Consider the following 16,470-nt stretch of genomic DNA (forward strand, 5'->3'; position numbering starts at 1 on the left):
TTAAATGGTTTACGAAGAATAGGTACCTATATTCTTAGGTACTTTTATTTTCATGTACTTATCTATTGTACCTACGTTACGTAGAATTTCTTATAAAGAAAAATGTAGACCGAGTAAAAGTATCTTCATTATGAAAGAAAACCAAGTAAAAAGCGTTTCTCTTGTTATAAAGAGGGTTATTTCGTAACTGTAAGTGGTCTGCTCATTCCAAGCCACTCCATACTTGAAGGACGCTTAGTCTGAGGAATACTTATACTCGTATTATAGCGACCTATCTTTCATTATTCTATGGAAAGCCATAAAAAACACATGTAAGTAAATAGGTACAGTGGGCCAAGAAAGTGGTCTACCAGTTTTGACAAAAGTTTCTGCGAGATCTAACGATCGCTAAGGTTGACTTTTCTAACGGAGTTTAGGGGAAATCGACCTTGTTGTCTCATGACGTTCAAACGAACCTCAATCGCAGGGTGGTAGACCACATTTTTGGCCGACTGTACGTATAGTCAGCCGGCGGCATTAATTCGACATGTTAAGTCATTAAGAAATAGAAATTCTATTTCTATTTCATGCCATGCAATTTAAGCATCTCGTTTTAAAATGAGAACGTAACTTGATTGTATGAGAGCGGTTTTTTGACGACGAAATCGTGTGACTTGTGTGTGATTATCAGATCAGTAAGTATCATCCTCAATTCTGCAGCTACCTACTGGTTCCTGATTTAATTCATTACCCAGTAATTGGCATTGGCGGCGAAACGGTTCAAGATCGAAAGAATACCTCCGCGGGAATGCCTTTGATTGGGGGATGTGTGATCTAATTGAAATACCTCAGATAGCTACCCACTCGCTCATAATTTCTTGTGTGTGGCCATAGAATACGAGGGTGCCATTTTGGATGTTATCTGAGGCAGGCGTGGCTCACTCCGCGATTTCGTCGCTTTGCTACAGGTGGTGGCCTGGTGGCTAGCCATAAGCCGCGCGAGGCGCTGTCGCCACCTAGCGGCCATATCTGTGCTGATCGTAACAGACGTGTTTTGTTAGAGAGTGAATCTTCTGTACCTAGTACTATTATTTATTCTGTGTCTGAGGCATGAAAAAAATAGTGCGCTTTTTCGTTTAAGATTCCTGGGTCATTCTATGAGAATATATATGCCTATAATAGGGATGTTTCCTGTACTTAAAATAAATTATTTCAAACCGTGCACGAAATAAAGCACATAGACAGCAGCTATTTTTAAACACAATTTGTATTTAATAAATCGGATTGAAATATTAAAGTAGGTGAGTTTACCGTGACGTCACTACATTCGTTTTCATATAAATTCCATATTAGCAAATCGTTTTGACAGTTCTAAAAAAGAAGCTGATTTGACTAGTAGGAATGTAGCCTATTGCCACTACTCTTTTCATACATTTGTATAGGTTGCGGCAATTAGACTGCAGACATATATTTTGAGAATGAACGTCCTATGTTCATTGTGAAAACAACAGAGGTATAGGTATAGGTAGAGGTATAGGTAGTGTATGTTCTCGCAGTTAAATGTTGGAGGTCCACTGCTGTTCAAATACTAGGACAGCTGGGTTGCATAAGATAGCAATTAGATAGCTTCGGCGGGCACGAAGAAATATAATTAAAAAATAATATATTATCGCCCGGAAATCCACATTGTCAACGTCAGGCAGAATTATTTTAACTCATGGGTATGTTTATAGAGCATGGAAGAGCAATGTTCGGGAAACTTTATTCCCACTACCTAGGCATTTTTTCTTATATAAATCCCTCCCCCTCCTTTTTGGAAGTTGGTCCAAAAATTAGCCTATGACATGAGGTCCTTAAAATATTGATTGACTCACTGTTATCTTCACGGTGGAAGGAACGACACATACATAAATACGAGTATTATATAGAAATACAGTAGATAATTACAATTATATCCCGTTTAGTAGACTTTATCACACTTACTTACTTGGCTGCCGCGAAGACCCAAAATGAGTCTTGGCCTCCAACACGCCACTTTGCTCGGTCCAGTACGGTTACCATCAGTTTGTCACTGACATAAACGCCGTCGAGAACGTAATTTACTTTCGATACATCTCGCTCGCACTCATATTAGTGCAAACGGGATGTATAGAAAGTAAATTACGTTTTCGACGGCGTTTATGTCAGTGACAAACTGATGGTAACCGTACTGGGCGGTATCACGCCAGCTTTAGCCGACTCCACTCTGTCCGCCCAACGATACTTATAGACTTTGGGCCCGATTCGGATTTTGTAATAGACATCTATAAGATATCTTTTAGACATAGCCAAGATACGATAACGATATGTTTAAGATCTAACCTGTCAAATTTGACATTTGCGCGATTCTGGAGATACTCTTGAACGATTTCCACAAGATATTACTTAGAGATCTAATTCACATCTAATAGATACCTATCTAACACGATCTATCGTAAAAGTGACATTGGTTGCCCGAATTGCGCTGCAAAAGAGAACTAGTTGAAATCTAAACTATATTAACGTATCTAGAATGGATCTAGTACGTGTCGTCTCTTGTGAATATCTTGAAGTTCGAATACGGCAGTTTGTCATAGTCAGGTAAATCGAACCCTTGTTAAACTGAAAGCCAAAAAAACTCCAGTTTCGTGGCCCCAAGATGACACGTGTCACACGTGTCAACGGCTATTGCGTGCCATTGGAATGTTCGGCGCGTGGACACTTCGACACGCGACAGTTACAAGACAAGAGTCAAGACGATTCGATATGTGGCTAACTGTACCTACTTAATTATAATTTAACTAGAGACTAATCGCACCTCACTACTAAACAGGTAGTTAGTAGTTAGTTATAGTTAGGTACTTACCTATCTATAAAATATTCAATATTGATTTTTTGGTGTGAATTTTACCGGCAGTGGTAGGCAAGATCAGAGGATGACAGTTTTTTATTATTATTCCTTAGTACGTAAAAGTTCCTGTTTTAAAATTAAACCTTATTTATTTATTAGCAAACCTTTAATATTATAAATAATCACCAAAACACAAATTATACATTCACGAATAAAAACTATAAGTAAGTAATACGAATACAAAATAAAACTTAACAAGCAATATGTGTACCGTGCTGCCATCTATTGAGTTCCCTAGACAGTGCCAAAGTTTTTTGAAGAACATAAACTAAACGCGCGGCAAACTCATGCCGTTCACAGATCCGTCATTGCAGTTTCTTACAGCAAAACAATCTCCTCTTTCAAAGTAGGAACGTTAAAAGGTGTAGGTTTGTCATCTCATCTCGTCATAAAAGCGAGCCATGGATATCTCATTCATCGAAATTGGCTCAATCGTTTCGGTGGAACACACGACACAAACAAACATAGTACAACTGGTACAACCCCAGGACTATATAGCGAAAATCGAAATTCGCAAATTGCCGGCATCTGTCTCTGTCTCTCTAATTACGCCTTCATTGGAGTAAAAGAGAAAGATCCCCGCAATTTGGGAATTTCGGTTTTCGCGGTAGCCCATCAGACTCCTAAAGCCATTGCCCTTTCCATAGTCGGTTAAGTTTTTAGTTCGTTTTGTGTTGCTACCGCCATCTATCTGGATGATTATAAAATATACATTTTTGAAAACAGCACCATCTAGCGTCTTTTCGTTAAACTTACAGTCAGGAACATGAGACGGATCAACTTTGGTTTGTTGTAGTTCCCCTTACTTTTATTAGATGTCGCCTCCACGCTTGAGATTAGCGCCATCTTTTGTCGCATTGAAATACTACTTGCTTTGCTTGAACGCCTGATTGCGGAGTATAGAAGCGCACCGTGGTACCATTTGTAAAACTTCGCTGTGTAGTTGTTAGATGGCGCAATTTTTTAAACTCTTTATTTTATTCTACACACAATTTTGTGTACTTAGTTGTGGACCTACTTGTAGGCAAAGAGAAACGCTCTATTCTCTTTGTTGTAGGTTTTGTAGTTGTATTCATTACTTAATATTAAAAATGATTATTTCCGTAAGAACAAAACGATGTAAGTAAAGTAATAAATATAAACTTTACTAGGTACTCGTAAAGTATGTATGTAGTTGAATAAATTAGTAGCTATAAGTATTTACTATTTACCTATATTATATACCTACACTTTTTATTTACTTACTATTTATTTTCCTGTTTAAATTACAGTATCATCATCATAATTTTTAGCCGTATGTCGCCCACTGCTGCCTAAGATGCTCACGCTCGCTTGCTGTCTTCGTTCTTTCGTAAGTACCTTACCTACCACAATTTGGTAATAAATAATAAGAAACGAAACGACAGATTACAGTTAAGTTTTAAGTTTTATATTTTATTAGCGACAAATTATATACCTAATCCTTTCTCAAGAATCACTCTATTGAAAGGTGAAAACTGCATGAAAATCCGTAATTTTTTGTATTTATCGCGAATATACAGACAGACGCGGCGGCGGGGGACTTTGTTTCCAAACACTGTTTATTTAATAATAAATCTATTTTAGCAGTAAAGCACCGACCAAACGACAACCGATAGACGGATTAGTATCGCGACTCGCGAGTATCGCGACACTCTGTCTTAGTCGCGCGACGGCGACGCGGCGCGATAGCGAGATCGCAGGCGCGATAGTGACGCGATATAGATATGTCACAGTATCTGTTCTGAGAATTTTATCCGCCAAGCTGAGAAGTGATAATTGAAAATCAATTTTTAATACACCACCCTGTTTATCAAAAGCTTGTAACTTGTAATACAAGTGGAAGTCCTTTTCTAACAAACTTGTAACACAAGCGGAAGTCCTTTTCTAAGAAAGGGACTTCCGCTTGTATTACAAGTTACAAGCTCTTGAGAAACGGGCCCCAGCTCGTAAAGGATCTCTTTATTATTCAAATAATAATGAGAAACGCGCAATTTATCCCCAAGGAACTTGATGCAAATTTTGACTTGGTTGGTACCTTATGTTGGCACTGGCAGTGATGATTTTTAATGATAAATATTTTATAGCGTTTATTTGGATTTGGAAAAGTGACATTTCTTCAACCATAAAACGTCACTTATGACACTGACAGATCGGTATCGTACCGCTGTGACTTCTTATAATAAGCATTGTTCAAATCGGGCCGTAAGTCTTCTCTGCGCCCAACGGTTCTTAGCTAGATCAAGATACTGTTTGATCTACTCTTCATAATCCCGCTTCTTGAACGTTAACTTTAATTTGCAATATGTCAAATGATTAATATTGGCAGTATTGTTATCGCAGTTATTATCTAGTTGAAACAAGAAATCCTTACAATAGTCACACTGGATCATTTTAATCATACTTAAATGATCATAGAATATTCATACTAATATTATAAACACGAAAGTGTGTCTGTCTGTCTGTCAGTCTGTTACCTCTTAACGCTTAAACCGCTGAAGCGATTTAATTGAAATTTGGTATGAAGATAGTTTGAGTCCCGAGTCCCGGGGAAGGATATAGGATACTTTTTATTTCAGAACTCGCCCCTTAAGGGGGTGAAAAGGGGGGTGGAAATTTGTATGGGCAATCAATAACCGCTGAACCGATTTAGTTGAAATTTCCATACCAAATTTGTATGTAGTTTGAGTCCCGAGGAAGGACATAGGGTAGTTTTTATCCCAAAAATCTCCCTTTAAGGGGGTGAAAAGAGGGGTGGAAGTTTGTACGGGGAATCGTTAAAAAGCTGATTGGATAAAAATAAGCTACCCAAATTACCTACTAATTCCACGCAGACGAAGTCGCGGGCAAAAGCTAGTAGATAATATTATAAATGCGAAAGTGTGTCTGTCTGTCTGTCTGTTACCTCTTCACGCTTAAATAGCTGAACCGATTTAGTTGAAATTTGGTATGAAGATAGTTTGAGACCCGCGGAAGGACATAGGATGCTTTTTATCTCAGAACTCGCCCCTTAAGGGGGTGAAAGGGGGGGGGGGGGTATAAATTTGTATGGGCAATCAATAACCGCTGAACCTTGGTATGGAGATAGTTTGAGTCCCGGGGATGGACATAGGGTAGTTTTTGTCCCAAAAATCTCCCTTTAAGGGGGTTAAAAGAAGGGTGGAAGTTTGTACGGGGAATCGTTAAAAAGCAGATTGGGTAAAAATAAGCTACCCAAATTACTAACTCCACGCAGACGAAGTCGCGGGCAAAAGCTAGTTGTATATAAAACAGTCGCATTATATATTATATGTACCTATATACTCGTAGGTACAGGGCAACGCACAATCTCAATCTACTAAGAAAGATTTTCGGCAATTTCAGCCTCTTACTTATTAGTAGGTGAATATTTATCTAAATGACAACTGAAAACAAATAGATCTCATACTATACTGTGTAGTATCTAATAGCAAAGCAAAGTATTTGTCCCTAAATAGGTAATAACTACATAAGTATCTGTTATTTTCATATTTGTGCTCGTTAGAATGAGGCAAAATGTAAGAGAGATTTGCAAAATTTAAGAGAGTTATGCAAAATATAAGAGAGATTTGCAAAATTTAAGAGAGTTATGCAAAAGTTAAGAGAGATTTGCAAAATTTAAAAGAGTTATGCAAAACTTAAGAGAGTTTTGCAAAATTTAAGAGAGATTTGCAAAATTTTAGCTCACCTCTGTTAAGTCTAATTTTTTTTATGTTTAAATCAATGAGAGGATTAAACTTTCTAATAAATGTACTGACTACTGATCCATCGTCCATCCCTCGCATTGAACTATTTTTTTAATTAATGAATTGTGCAATAAAATTAAAATAATTAAATAAACACTTAACCGGGGTCGCTCCCAGAAGTCGTCGGCAACGTCAAGGGTCTTCTAGGCTTTTTGGTTATAAGTAGAGCTGGGTTGGCAGGAATCGTGCCGCCAACCCACCACGAAAAATAGGCGCAATAATATGACGTCGAGTTGCGGAAACCAAGCCCGCGAATACCTATAACCTATAATAAACACTTTTTTACTACAGTATATTTCTAAGTATAAGTACCTAACTCAAAGATACTTATTTAAAATGATATGACAGATCCAAGCCATTCTCATACACCGTCCAATCAGTCCCATAATGGCACAAACTATATCAATTTGGATGCCTCCACGCCACATGTGACGGTGATGACGTCACGCAGGTATAATGCTCGCACGTGATATGAGACTACACTGGGCGCCGAGAAAATGGGACATTTAATGCATTTTTAAAGTATATTTGAGGCACAGTTTTTAAGACTAATTTGACACAGGTGGTCAATTTTATTTATTGTGAAATGAGTAATAATTAGTACGATTTTATCACAAACAATAATAAATCAAGTATGGTTAAAACTTAGGTAAATACCCTCTTGTATGTATCTTGTATTAGGTATATTATATTTGAATTATGTACCTACCTAGTAGAGTAGAAGGAACACCATTACCTATAATAAGATTGTCTTACTCCTGTAACGGGTAAACTAAATTTTACTTAACTAAACTAGTCTTATTAAGGCCTATTTTCACCTCTGGCATGGAAGGTCTAAACTAGTGCCTGTGCCAATTCTTGGAATTGTGATGTCGAGCGGACCTCCAGGCCACCCAATTGAGCCCTGGCTAATAGCTGGGACAACGCCAGGCAGGAACACGATGGTTTATTAAACTTTACCTATTAACCATTTTTTTTTGCAAGCAAGTGTACCGCCACGATGTCCGAGAAAGCGTCACACGACATTATGCGCGCGCATTTTCTGAAATGTGTCTCCGTCTCCGCTCGTCCGGGACGGGATTATGCAGAGATCGCCACGACGGTTATGATCGAGTAATGCAACTTGCTTTTAAAAACGAGTTCTTGCATCCGATATAACTATGGGATTTGTAAGAGGGAACCATTAGCTCAAAGCTTTGATAAAATGTTAGAATATTTAAAAGTCTATTCATTGACCTACCTACTTGTATTGCTCATAATTATGTCTAACGAAAAAGGCTACATGAAAATGACCAAAATTAGATGACGCCATAATGTATTGTACAGAAAATTCACTGTATCATGAATTTGTTAACTTAAGGTACCTAATATTTCTTTCGAAATTGCTAGTGACTTCTTTGTGTTTGTTAAAGCATTATGCATGCTTGATGAACTTACTTGTGCGCAAGTAAAAACTGTATCAAATATGATTTTTATGGAGGAATTTTCACATAATCCCTACATTCCCGTAAACTCCGTAAAGGGAACTAAAAAGCCAATTTTACCTCTAGAGAGTCTAGAGTCGTAATATGGACTATTTTCGTTTTGCACTTCGATTTTTCAAATAAATTGCCGTAGTCCTATAATTTTAAAAAACCAACAAAGTCGTAGTATGACTTACTTTCGTTTTGTCTCTTGACTTTTCAAATTAATAACTATAAGTACTTAGTAATATTTGTATAATTATTATTTTTCAAAACTTACTGGTTCACTATGGCATGAACTGACTACTGCAATCGTACCTGGTTACAGTAATGATTGTTACGCCCAGGACAAGCGACAATCACGATCATCACATGATTGACAATACTTATTCTTGTCGGAGGAATTTGCACGTAGATCATTATTACACATCAACATCATAGGACACATCAGAAATCAGTCACTGATCTTATTTTTCGAGATAAGTGGGAATAAAACTATGCGCTTGTGAAATGGGGATTTCAGAATGCTTATTGAATATTCTAATACTAATTTGGTGATAGGACGGACAGACCGACAGACAGACTTCTTTGTTGATTACTGAATCAATATTATAGGCTTTTTGTAACATTTTATCGCAACTATTGCAAAATGATTTATTTACCTTTAGGTAGGTATGTAGGCACAAAAAAGCCCCTGTTACATAAAAGTACATTCAGCAGCAGAATACTCTAAAAATGATCAGAATAAGCCTTACTTTCTTAACAATACCGTCGTGTGCACATTTTAAGCTCCTAACCGCATGCTAACTCGGTACATGTTTTTTCTACCGCATTACTATTCATACCGAAGCTATTATAGCCCGGTTCACATCTCAATCTAAAGGTTAACTGTGTGTCTGTTACTGTCAGAGATCGCGCCCCGCTGCGCTGCGCTTGCGTGTGGGCTCGTAAGTATTGAGAGGTAGCGGGAGCGGTTTTATAGGCGGTTGAAGAACGCTAACTATTCGATCTGAAAGTTAACTGTGTGTGCGTTACTGTCAGAGATCGCGCCCCGCTGCGCTGCGCTTGCGACTGGGCGCGTGAGTTTAGAGAGGTAGCGGGAGCGATTTTAGAGGCGATTGAATAACGCTCACGTCTTAATCTAGCGGGAGTGATATAATAAGGGGTTGAATGATGCTCACATCTCATTAGGAGAAGGTTAACGCTTGCGTCTGGGCGAGCGAGATGGCAGAGGTAGCAGGAGCGATTTTATAGGCGGTTGAAGAACGCTCACGTCTCATTTCTAAAACATCGAACACAATTGGGTTGCGTTGTTTTATCACAGAGTTCTTATGACCACCTCCTGGCTCCATCATCAGAACAGCTCGATGGTACCATCGTATTTCATTGTCACCCGACCCGACTTACAATTATGTATGTAAATTTTCAGCTTCATCGGAAAACGGGAAGTGGGTCAAATTTAACTTGCAAGATTGGATTACAGCCCAAAACGGGACAGGTGAAACAACTTTAAATAAAAGCTTGTAAAAGAACAACACAATACGCTATCAGCCTGTACCTCGCGCCACCCCGATATAATTTGTTCTACTAAATTGTCTGTAAAACCTGCGCTTAGAATGTAATGTTTAATAACTTGTGCCATGGGAGGCTGAATCGTAATTGTATGCTTGTTTTGTGAGATTAGATACTTTTGAGAAAACAAATATTATAATACAAATATTTGAACGGGGTATTGTTTGTATATCGGACAATGGTTTGGTTGATCGGGCTATTGATGATTAAAAATGCTTTTAAGGGGCCCACTGATTAACAGTCCGCCGGACGGTATCGCCTGTCAGTTAGAACAAAAATTTGACAGTTCCGAACAACTGACAGGCCGATACCGTCCGGTGGCCTGTTAATCAGTGGGCCCCTTTATACAAATGTAACAGTATTTATATATTTCGGGGATCTCGGAAACGGCTCTAATGATTGGCTTTGCTTTGATGTGGGGGTTTTCAGTTTTCGCAAAATCTAGCTAGGTCTTATCTCTGAGACGCGCAATTTAAGTTTTTATGTTTTCCGAGCAAAGCTCGGTCTCCTAGATATTGAGAAATAAAGTTACTAGGATCCTTAATTCCCTACTAATATTAAAAGTAATTCGGTCTGTCTGTTTCCTCTTACAATATTAAAAACTAAACAGATGCCACAACCCAACAATGTTTGTTCAGCGATCATAAACCATCATAACGACTGGGCAACAAGTCGCTACAACAGCTTTGTTGTCAGTGAGCACCTTACCTAAATCATCTGTGGTACAGGAATATTTAGACAGGACCAAAACTTTTTTGCAACCAGAGTAAAGTTGGTTTTTTGAAGTTCCAAGAAATGTAAAGAAGACTCAAAGGTGTTAAAAATTTATGAATATTACTTGACATGACAGTACGAGTAGTTAATTACCTAATTGAGCAACAAGAAAACAATCTTTCCCTGCAAATGTTGATTTTGAATCAATCTTGTATTAAGACACAAGGTACCTAACTAGAGGTATGGTTGTGTCCTTATACATACACCTTTTATTTTCTAGGTAGTGATAATGATAACATACTTACTAATATATTATTAAGGATACGCAAAACAATGCTACAGGAACTAAGTTAATCAGGGATGTTCGCAGAAGCGCGCGTGAACTGCTTTTATGCGACTATGCGCAAACGATACACATCCCTGGTGCGCCGGGTGCGGGCCAGCCCCAACCCTATCCTGTGTGTGATAGCGGATACACTTGACTGCCCGTATATGAGACACTGCTGCGAAATGCATGTTTCTAGCAGTGTATATATATTGTAATAGTTAATTAGGTACTAACATTAGGAACGTAAGCCTACTAACAAATATGTATGAGTCTATAGTTGCTCGAAATAAATATTTTTCATTTCAAAAAATATTTTTCAAAATCGCGTCTGCTTCTACTAATTAAAATTTTCATAGAACATTATTTCTCGTGGCTACAAAACATGAACTAAAGACTGATTTGTTTCCGTTAAAATACTTGTAAGTAAATTAAAATTAACAGTAAATCGGGTTATTATTCCAAAAACTGTTTTATTACGAGTTTAACAGGAAGTGATATTTATTACAAATTTTCATATTAAAGAAAAGGAATTACTTTTTTTACATATTTCTATAGAATAAAAAGATGCATTCAAAAATAACCATTAACTGAGCGTCCATTCCTAACTCTACCCGCCATATGCAAATCCATGCCTCGAAAGAAACTTATAACGCGCCCAGCTCGCAAATCCGTCCGTCTGTCATCCCCGGTTAGTTATGGCCGATTCGTTTGTTTTAAAAAATAATTAGCCCGAGTGTAAACATCACACAATGCCTGTGGTGAACGGGGTTCCGTGTCAATGTTGAAAATTTAAATAATTGAAAAATACCTATGTCAGAAAATATTTCATGAGAAAAATTAGATTTGTCCGGTTTGCCCGCTCAGCCCTCAAAATATTATTTTCATTCAGTTGGCCAATTACAAAAACCAGAAGTACCTAACGCAAAATGTTACGGCACAATTTATTTCGTTATTTAGAATAAAAAAATCACTAAAAAATCTTTGCAGTTCGGCCTTATAAATAAGGACATAATTGTTCTTTTTAATCGACGTATAATGCCGTTTTCTTTCACACCCCGACTTATCCATATTTTGTATCTATACCTAAATTGATCAAGTGCGAGAACGATAATGTTTATTGGTAATTTTTTTTGGGTAAATTAAGTACTTGTACTATCCTAAAACTCTTTTATTAAGTCTCAAATAGTTGTTAATCGTTTGCCCTTCTTCGACATTGATTAGAAAGGAATAAAATATAAATTACCAAAAAAGACTTGTTAAATATACCTATACAGAACCTTCCACTGTATTTATTTAAGCCCTGTCAATCGCAAAAAGATCGCGTACGAACGATTTATCGTTATCGTAAGAGGAACAGATTTGGCGGGGAGAAATGAGCCAAAACAAGTTGATACCGAGATAATTGGTAAGACTCAGTGCACACTATTTTGTTGATACTCGTAAATTTATCCTACGATTGTATTGTTAGCTAAGAGTGCTAAGAGTTACGGAGACATCGGCCCGATTCGAACTTGAAGATGCGTCAAAATTTAAGTCTAGAAACGATATAGGTTAGATATGTCAGTGTCAAAAGCGACGTTTTTGTTTGAAGAAACGTCACTTTTTGACACTGACATATCTGATTCATATCGTGTCTAGACATAATAAGTATTTGACTTATTTTAAAGTTCGAATCGGGCCATGTGAAGGATGCTTGTACATACACAGTGACACAGAAATTAACGATCTGAAATTAATAAACCATGGACCTAATTTGCATTCACAAAAACTGATGCAAATGGTATGTTTGTGTCAAAATATTTTTTTTACCATAGCATAAATTATACTGAACCGATTAAAAAAAAATGTTATATTTTTACACAGATATACCATTATATTTACTTAGTTGCATTTACCCATACAAAATCACAATATAGGTACCTATATCAACTAGTAATGAATGCAAACATATTTGCAACGCACAAACTGTGTATAGTGCCTTATAAGTTGTTATGTCCGAGTGATTGCTCGTTGGTATGTTCGCATTGTAAGCTTAAATTAACCCCACCTGTCGATACAAGGCCGGTGGAGTATGGAAAGCGAAGATGGAGCTTTATTCAGTAAGCGAGTAAAGAAGTAGAAGTACAGGATAATAGTATAAGTATTGATGCTGGAGAACGAGGTTTTTTCAATTGCTCTGAGACTTATTTTAGGTTGAATATTTCAAGTTTCTTTAGAGGTATTGCACAAAGATGTAAAATGGAGCTATGAAATATTAACTTCATCACGAAAAACAATGTTTTTGTATGTTAATTTCTACATGAATTTCTAAAAGAGGCCAAGTGCGAGTCGGAATCGCCCATGAAGGGTTTCGTATTTAGGGGATTTATGACGTATTAAAAAAACTACTTACTAGATCTCGTTCAAACCAATATTCAGTGGAAGTTTGCATGGTAATGTACATCATATATTTTTTTTAGTTTTATCATTCTCTTATTTTAGAAGTTACAGGGGGGGGGGACACATTTTACCACTTTGGAAGTGTCTCTCGCGCAAACTATTCAGTTTAGAAAAAAATGATATTAGAAACCTCAATCTCATTTTTGACGACCTATCCATAGAACGTAAAAAATTTTTTTTTGAGTTAAGTAAGTATGGGGAACCCCCAAAATTTATTGTTTTTTTTTTTCATTTTTGTGTGAAAATCTTAATGCGGTTCACAGAATACATCAACTTACCAAGCTTCAACAGTATAGTTCTTATAGTTTCGGAAAAAAGAGGCTGTGACATACGGACGGACAGACGGACAGACAAACAGACAGACAGACATGACGAATCCATAAGGGTTCCGTTTTTTGCCATTTGGCTACGGAACCCCAAAAAGTCTCTTACAAATACTAAATGTAAAATCACCCAGCTAATAGTCAAATTTTCCCGTTCACTTTTCAATACAAACAATTCAATTAATTGGTTTTACCTGAGTTTTCTTTCCCATTTATGAAAACATTACATAACCCATACCACATTACATAAACATACACAATAGCTTTGCTTGGTTTGGGGGTTGGTCGATTTGTGTAAGATTGTCCCCAAATATTTATTTACATATTTACATTTCAGAACGGCGTTATTCAAATAGTAATCTCATTCTGAAATTAAGATATAAATTGCAGTTGGTTAAGAATAGAACCACACTTATAATTATTTGGGTGATTCTGGACTATAATTGTTTGGTTTTTCTGTATGAAGTACTTTGATAAAAAAGGACGCATTTATTTGAAGAAACGTCACTTTTGACACTTGTTTGACACTGACTTATCCGATCCATATCGTTTCAATATCTTATATTTGACGTAAGTATCTTAAAGTTCGAATATGGCTGTAAGTTTGGCAATCCAGCGGGGAAACGCAGCAAGCGTCCTGGGGAAGCGCCCCAGGCAAGTTTAGGTTTTTAATGTTTAATATTTATCTTGTAAATGTATGTAGTTTAATAGTACATAATAGCATAGCATGTTAACTGCCCAAACCTCCCCGACCACCCGACCGCCCATAAATACGTTCACATGATTTATTCGTCAGCCCCGTCTAATTATTCGCCGATCTACTTTACTGAGAAAGTGTGATTGTCGTGATAAGTTACTCTGGTGATTTATTACTCGCTGATTTCGCGTATGTAAAAGTTGGGCTGCATTGTATCTGAAAGAAAGTCCGTTTTTTGGTTTCACATCATGGTTCTCTTCCGTGGAATGTCAACGCGGAACCCTAGTTTCATCATGCCTGTTTGTCCGTCCGTCGCGTAGCTAAGAGACTATTGGGACTAAGTATTCTTATAGACAGTTGATATTTTGCATTAATAACGTAAACTCTTAAATAAACGCATCATTTTAACAAGCATATTACAATAACATGGCACCTCCTACATGTGAATATGGATGAACTCTTTTTCTTGCTTCAAAAATTCGTGTACATATTTATTAAAATAAACATAAGATATATAACTACCTTCCACTGCTTTCTCAGCTTTTTCCGGTAATAAATACGATAATTTTGAACACAATATTTGAAGGGTCCACGGAAAGAACATGTCTAGTCACACTAGTGACATTTTGAGTAATCGCGGTTTTAAAATTTGGAACAATGTCAAAACGTATGGTAATTCCGTGACCAGGTATTATTTAACTAAAAATAAAGTTGTGTTACATTTATTCTACAGTGGTAGCAAAAGATATAGGTAACTAATTAAGAGCTCTTCATTTTGAGATAAAAATCTCATTTTCCGAAAAATGTGACTAGACATGTTCTTTCCGTGGACCCTTCATTTACACTAGATAAATACGTTAAACATAAAAAGGGTTGAAAGAAGAATAACCCAATATCAATTTAACCTCGTAAGTCCCCGCGTACTCATACAACTACAAATTAAATTAAAGTTTTGAACTTAGGTACCTACCTATATATTTAGAAATAAAATATAGTTCCAAATTCAGAAGGACAAAAATTGCCCTAGGTTTTTCCAGGCTACGTCAAAATATTATAGGTAGGCTAATATATACTTGGTCAAGCAGATCTTGTCAGTAGAAAAAGGCGGCAAATTTGAAAAATGTAGGCGCGAAGGGATATCTTCCCATACAAAATTTGAATTTCGCGCCTTTTTTACTGACAAGATTTGCTTGATGTAAGTAGGTATACCTTACTTATTCAGAACTAGGTACTTTTGCTACGTGCGAAACCAGCCTTGGTGTCAAATAACTAAAACGTATGTAAACTAGGCCAATTAATGTAATTCCATTAATCTTGCCAGATGTCTCCATCAAGCGCCGGGGCGACAGTGGCGACACCTGGTGAATGTGGCACAACTCCGTTTTCAACGAAATCGTGATTCGGTAGGCAATAGTGGCTGTGAGTTAGACTTGTAATTATACTGATTTAAGTTTTCACGATTTTTATATTAATCCAATATTATTATGGAATAATAACATCAATAAATTGCTCTGATAATTAGCTTAATATAATTTATAAGTATGTTACGATTCATAAGTATAAGCGGTGGTGGCCTAGCGGTAAGAGCGTGCGACTTTCAATCCGGAGGTCGCGGGTTCAAACCCCGGCTCGTACCAATGAGTTTTTCGGAACTTATGTACGAAATATCATTTGATATTTACCAGTTGCTTTTCGGTGAAGGAAAACATCGTGAGGAAACCGGACTAATCCCAATAAGGCCTAGTTTACCCTCTGGGTTGGAAGGTCAGATGGTAGTCGCTTTCGTAAAAACTAGTGCCTACGTCAAATCATGGGATTAGTTGTCAAGCTGACCCCAGGCTCCCATGAGCCGTGGCAAAAATGCCGGGATAACGCGAGGAAGAAGAAGTTACGATTCATAAGTGCTTGTTGCTAGGCCTACATGAATAAAGTATATTTTGACTATTGACTATATACCTACTACATATTATTTTAGTTATATGTTACTTAATCAAGCAGGTATAAATAAATATGAACATTACCTCCGACGTTTTGAGCACGCGACGTTGCACTTTTTCGGATATACCCGCAATAGTAGCTAAATAAACATAGTATGTTTATTTTTTACCCCCTGTACTTATGTATAAGTACATAATGTGTTACAAATTAAACCTAAGCAGTATTAGCACTAACGTATATCTCAGGACTAGCCTTACGGGCAATAAGAATGGGGCATGAATGGGGCCAGGTACAGCGGTGTGACAC

This window comes from Cydia amplana, chromosome 15 (genome assembly GCF_948474715.1).
Source record: "Cydia amplana chromosome 15, ilCydAmpl1.1, whole genome shotgun sequence".
Lineage (NCBI taxonomy): Eukaryota > Metazoa > Arthropoda > Insecta > Lepidoptera > Tortricidae > Cydia > Cydia amplana.